Source organism: Pungitius pungitius, chromosome 21, assembly GCF_949316345.1.
Source record: "Pungitius pungitius chromosome 21, fPunPun2.1, whole genome shotgun sequence".
Lineage (NCBI taxonomy): Eukaryota > Metazoa > Chordata > Actinopteri > Perciformes > Gasterosteidae > Pungitius > Pungitius pungitius.
In genome coordinates, this window is record NC_084920.1 from 11,497,513 (window position 1) to 11,502,512 (window position 5,000).

Sequence of the window (5,000 nt, forward strand, 5' to 3'; positions counted from 1 at the left end):
AGGCAGAATACCATATCACTCAATGGTGGGACGAGATAGTGGTAAAAATGAATTAGTTGCTGGCAGGATTCGAACCTACGCGGGGGAACCCCAATGGATTTCAAGTCCATCGCCTTAAACTCTCGGCCACAACAACACGGGACTTTTAGCAGAAAATTGACTATTTGGAAAAAATAATAATTGACTAAGCGCTAGAATAGAGAATTAGAAAGAGCACATTTTTGGTTCTTCGTCTCGAAATTTAAACTTTCCCATGAATTGTTTTAATCAACTGAAATGTGAGCATAATATCTAATGGAGATGCTGGGGATTGAACCCAGGACCTCATACATGCAAAGCATGCGCTCTACCACTGAGCTACATCCCCTGTAAAAACTAGAGAATTTACTTTTTTTGGTGATATATATGTATGTATATTTATTTATATATTTATTCACTTACTATAGAAGAACTATGAGGAGAAAAGAATAAATAGAGACCTTCCCAAAGCCAAAACTTACTATGACAGTCTGAAACCGATCTTGTGAGTCGCATTATACCACATTAAACAGATTCTTGTTGTTTTGAGCTTGCAAGTAGAACAGAACACGTTGACCTAGGCAGAATACCATATCACTCAATGGTGGGACGAGATAGTGGTAAAAATGAATTCGTTGCTGGCAGGATTCGAACCTGCGCGGGGGAACCCCAATGGATTTCAAGTCCATCGCCTTAACCTCTCGGCCACAACAACACGGGACTTTCAGCAGAAAATTGACTATTTGGAAAAAATAATAATTGACTAAGCGCTAGAATAGAGAATTAGAAAGAGCACATTTGTGGAACACACTTGAATGGGTAAACATCTAAACTCTACTTACTAAACAACACATGGATTCTCCATTCCCTTGTTGGTTCTTTGTCTCGAAATTTAAACTTTCCCATGAATTGTTTTAATCAACTGAAATGTGAGCATAATATCTAATGGAGATGCTGGGGATTGAACCCAGGACCTCATACATGCGAAGCATGCGCTCTACCACTGAGCTACATCCCCTGTAAAAACTAGAGAATTTACTTTTTTTTGGTGATATATATGTATGTATATTTATTTATATATTTATTCACTTACTATAGAAGAACTATGAGGAGAAAAGAATAAATAGAGACCTTCCCATAGCCTACTATGACAGTCTGAAATCGATCTTGTGAGTCGCATTATACCACATTAAACAGATCCTTGTTGTTTTGAGTTTGCAAGTAGAACAGAACACGTTGACCTAGGCAGAATACCATATCACTCAATGGTGGGACGAGATAGTGGTAAAAATGAATTCGTTGCTGGCAGGATTCGAACCTGCGCGGGGGAACCCCAATGGATTTCAAGTCCATCGCCTTAAACTCTCGGCCACAACAACACGGGACTTTTAGCAGAAAATTGACTATTTGGAAAAAATAATAATTGACTAAGCGCTAGAATAGAGAATTAGAAAGAGCACATTTTTGGTTCTTCGTCTCGAATTTTAAACTTTCCCATGAATTGTTTTAATCAACTGAAATGTGAGCATAATATCTAATGGAGATGCTGGGGATTGAACCCAGGACCTCATACATGCGAAGCATGCGCTCTACCACTGAGCTACATCCCCTGTAAAAACTAGAGAATTTTTTTTTTTTTGGTGATATATATGTATGTATATTTATTTATATATTTATTCACTTACTATAGAAGAACTATGAGGAGAAAAGAATAAATAGAGACCTTCCCATAGCCTACTATGACAGTCTGAAATCGATCTTGTGAGTCGCATTATACCACATTAAACAGATCCTTGTTGTTTTGAGTTTGCAAGTAGAACAGAACACGTTGACCTAGGCAGAATACCATATCACTCAATGGTGGGACGAGATAGTGGTAAAAATAAATTCGTTGCTGGCAGGATTCGAACCTGCGCGGGGGAACCCCAATGGATTTCAAGTCCATCGCCTTAACCTCTCGGCCACAACAACACGGGACTTTAAGCAGAAAATTGACTATTTGGAAAAAATAATAATTGACTAAGCGCTAGAATAGAGAATTAGAAAGAGCACATTTGTGGAACACACTTGAATGGGTAAACATCTAAACTTTATTTACTAAACAAAACATGGATTCTCCATTCCCTTGTTGGTTCTTTGTCTCGAAATTTAAACTTTCCCATGAATTGTTTTAATCAACTGAAATGTGAGCATAATATCTAATGGAGATGCTGGGGATTGAACCCAGGACCTCATACATGCAAAGCATGCGCTCTACCACTGAGCTACATCCCCTGTAAAAACTAGAGAATTTACTTTTTTTTGGTGATATATATGTATGTATATTTATTTATATATTTATTGACTTACTATAGAAGAACTATGAGGAGAAAAGAATAAATAGAGACCTTCCCAAAGCCAAAACTTACTATGACAGTCTGAAATCGATCTTGTGAGTCGCATTATACCACATTAAACAGATTCTTGTTGTTTTGAGTTTGCAAGTAGAACAGAACACGTTGACCTAGGCAGAATACCATATCACTCAATGGTGGGACGAGATAGTGGTAAAAATGAATTAGTTGCTGGCAGGATTCGAACCTACGCGGGGGAACCCCAATGGATTTCAAGTCCATCGCCTTAAACTCTCGGCCACAACAACACGGGACTTTTAGCAGAAAATTGACTATTTGGAAAAAATAATAATTGACTAAGCGCTAGAATAGAGAATTAGAAAGAGCACATTTTTGGTTCTTCGTCTCGAAATTTAAACTTTCCCATGAATTGTTTTAATCAACTGAAATGTGAGCATAATATCTAATGGAGATGCTGGGGATTGAACCCAGGACCTCATACATGCGAAGCATGCGCTCTACCACTGAGCTACATCCCCTGTAAAAACTAGAGAATTTACTTTTTTTTGGTGATATATATGTATGTATATTTATTTATATATTTATTCACTTACTATAGAAGAACTATGAGGAGAAAAGAATAAATAGAGACCTTCCCATAGCCTACTATGACAGTCTGAAATCGATCTTGTGAGTCGCATTATACCACATTAAACAGATCCTTGTTGTTTTGAGTTTGCAAGTAGAACAGAACACGTTGACCTAGGCAGAATACCATATCACTCAATGGTGGGACGAGATAGTGGTAAAAATGAATTCGTTGCTGGCAGGATTCGAACCTGCGCGGGGGAACCCCAATGGATTTCAAGTCCATCGCCTTAAACTCTCGGCCACAACAACACGGGACTTTTAGCAGAAAATTGACTATTTGGAAAAAATAATAATTGACTAAGCGCTAGAATAGAGAATTAGAAAGAGCACATTTTTGGTTCTTCGTCTCGAATTTTAAACTTTCCCATGAATTGTTTTAATCAACTGAAATGTGAGCATAATATCTAATGGAGATGCTGGGGATTGAACCCAGGACCTCATACATGCGAAGCATGCGCTCTACCACTGAGCTACATCCCCTGTAAAAACTAGAGAATTTTTTTTTTTTTGGTGATATATATGTATGTATATTTATTTATATATTTATTCACTTACTATAGAAGAACTATGAGGAGAAAAGAATAAATAGAGACCTTCCCATAGCCTACTATGACAGTCTGAAATCGATCTTGTGAGTCGCATTATACCACATTAAACAGATCCTTGTTGTTTTGAGTTTGCAAGTAGAACAGAACACGTTGACCTAGGCAGAATACCATATCACTCAATGGTGGGACGAGATAGTGGTAAAAATAAATTCGTTGCTGGCAGGATTCGAACCTGCGCGGGGGAACCCCAATGGATTTCAAGTCCATCGCCTTAACCTCTCGGCCACAACAACACGGGACTTTAAGCAGAAAATTGACTATTTGGAAAAAATAATAATTGACTAAGCGCTAGAATAGAGAATTAGAAAGAGCACATTTGTGGAACACACTTGAATGGGTAAACATCTAAACTTTACTTACTAAACAAAACATGGATTCTCCATTCCCTTGTTGGTTCTTTGTCTCGAAATTTAAACTTTCCCATGAATTGTTTTAATCAACTGAAATGTGAGCATAATATCTAATGGAGATGCTGGGGATTGAACCCAGGACCTCATACATGCAAAGCATGCGCTCTACCACTGAGCTACATCCCCTGTAAAAACTAGAGAATTTACTTTTTTTTGGTGATATATATGTATGTATATTTATTTATATATTTATTGACTTACTATAGAAGAACTATGAGGAGAAAAGAATAAATAGAGACCTTCCCAAAGCCAAAACTTACTATGACAGTCTGAAATCGATCTTGTGAGTCGCATTATACCACATTAAACAGATTCTTGTTGTTTTGAGTTTGCAAGTAGAACAGAACACGTTGACCTAGGCAGAATACCATATCACTCAATGGTGGGACGAGATAGTGGTAAAAATGAATTAGTTGCTGGCAGGATTCGAACCTACGCGGGGGAACCCCAATGGATTTCAAGTCCATCGCCTTAAACTCTCGGCCACAACAACACGGGACTTTTAGCAGAAAATTGACTATTTGGAAAAAATAATAATTGACTAAGCGCTAGAATAGAGAATTAGAAAGAGCACATTTTTGGTTCTTCGTCTCGAAATTTAAACTTTCCCATGAATTGTTTTAATCAACTGAAATGTGAGCATAATATCTAATGGAGATGCTGGGGATTGAACCCAGGACCTCATACATGCAAAGCATGCGCTCTACCACTGAGCTACATCCCCTGTAAAAACTAGAGAATTTACTTTTTTTGGTGATATATATGTATGTATATTTATTTATATATTTATTCACTTACTATAGAAGAACTATGAGGAGAAAAGAATAAATAGAGACCTTCCCAAAGCCAAAACTTACTATGACAGTCTGAAACCGATCTTGTGAGTCGCATTATACCACATTAAACAGATTCTTGTTGTTTTGAGTTTGCAAGTAGAACAGAACACGTTGACCTAGGCAGAATACCATATCACTCAATGG

At 37.4% G+C, this 5,000-nt stretch overlaps 16 non-coding genes across 16 annotated transcripts; all 16 read right to left on the bottom strand.

Moving 5' to 3' along the window:
- Window positions 1-54: 54 nt before the first annotated feature.
- trnas-uga (transfer RNA serine (anticodon UGA)) lies at window positions 55-136 on the bottom strand. Its single transcript has one exon. It is a non-coding gene; the product is annotated as a tRNA-Ser (tRNA).
- A 159-nt stretch (window positions 137-295) lies between these two features.
- trnaa-ugc (transfer RNA alanine (anticodon UGC)) lies at window positions 296-367 on the bottom strand. The gene has a single exon. It is a non-coding gene; the product is annotated as a tRNA-Ala (tRNA).
- Window positions 368-651: 284 nt separating this feature from the next.
- trnas-uga (transfer RNA serine (anticodon UGA)) lies at window positions 652-733 on the bottom strand. Its single transcript has one exon. It is a non-coding gene; the product is annotated as a tRNA-Ser (tRNA).
- Window positions 734-964: 231 nt separating this feature from the next.
- On the bottom strand, window positions 965-1,036 carry trnaa-cgc (transfer RNA alanine (anticodon CGC)). Its single transcript has one exon. It is a non-coding gene; the product is annotated as a tRNA-Ala (tRNA).
- A 279-nt stretch (window positions 1,037-1,315) lies between these two features.
- Window positions 1,316-1,397, bottom strand: trnas-uga (transfer RNA serine (anticodon UGA)). Its single transcript has one exon. It is a non-coding gene; the product is annotated as a tRNA-Ser (tRNA).
- A 159-nt stretch (window positions 1,398-1,556) lies between these two features.
- On the bottom strand, window positions 1,557-1,628 carry trnaa-cgc (transfer RNA alanine (anticodon CGC)). Its single transcript has one exon. It is a non-coding gene; the product is annotated as a tRNA-Ala (tRNA).
- Window positions 1,629-1,907: 279 nt separating this feature from the next.
- trnas-uga (transfer RNA serine (anticodon UGA)) lies at window positions 1,908-1,989 on the bottom strand. Its single transcript has one exon. It is a non-coding gene; the product is annotated as a tRNA-Ser (tRNA).
- A 231-nt stretch (window positions 1,990-2,220) lies between these two features.
- Window positions 2,221-2,292, bottom strand: trnaa-ugc (transfer RNA alanine (anticodon UGC)). Its single transcript has one exon. It is a non-coding gene; the product is annotated as a tRNA-Ala (tRNA).
- Window positions 2,293-2,577: 285 nt separating this feature from the next.
- On the bottom strand, window positions 2,578-2,659 carry trnas-uga (transfer RNA serine (anticodon UGA)). The gene has a single exon. It is a non-coding gene; the product is annotated as a tRNA-Ser (tRNA).
- A 159-nt stretch (window positions 2,660-2,818) lies between these two features.
- trnaa-cgc (transfer RNA alanine (anticodon CGC)) lies at window positions 2,819-2,890 on the bottom strand. Its single transcript has one exon. It is a non-coding gene; the product is annotated as a tRNA-Ala (tRNA).
- Window positions 2,891-3,169: 279 nt separating this feature from the next.
- trnas-uga (transfer RNA serine (anticodon UGA)) lies at window positions 3,170-3,251 on the bottom strand. Its single transcript has one exon. It is a non-coding gene; the product is annotated as a tRNA-Ser (tRNA).
- A 159-nt stretch (window positions 3,252-3,410) lies between these two features.
- Window positions 3,411-3,482, bottom strand: trnaa-cgc (transfer RNA alanine (anticodon CGC)). The gene has a single exon. It is a non-coding gene; the product is annotated as a tRNA-Ala (tRNA).
- A 279-nt stretch (window positions 3,483-3,761) lies between these two features.
- On the bottom strand, window positions 3,762-3,843 carry trnas-uga (transfer RNA serine (anticodon UGA)). The gene has a single exon. It is a non-coding gene; the product is annotated as a tRNA-Ser (tRNA).
- Window positions 3,844-4,074: 231 nt separating this feature from the next.
- On the bottom strand, window positions 4,075-4,146 carry trnaa-ugc (transfer RNA alanine (anticodon UGC)). Its single transcript has one exon. It is a non-coding gene; the product is annotated as a tRNA-Ala (tRNA).
- A 285-nt stretch (window positions 4,147-4,431) lies between these two features.
- trnas-uga (transfer RNA serine (anticodon UGA)) lies at window positions 4,432-4,513 on the bottom strand. The gene has a single exon. It is a non-coding gene; the product is annotated as a tRNA-Ser (tRNA).
- A 159-nt stretch (window positions 4,514-4,672) lies between these two features.
- Window positions 4,673-4,744, bottom strand: trnaa-ugc (transfer RNA alanine (anticodon UGC)). The gene has a single exon. It is a non-coding gene; the product is annotated as a tRNA-Ala (tRNA).
- Between the last annotated feature and the right edge of the window lie 256 nt (window positions 4,745-5,000).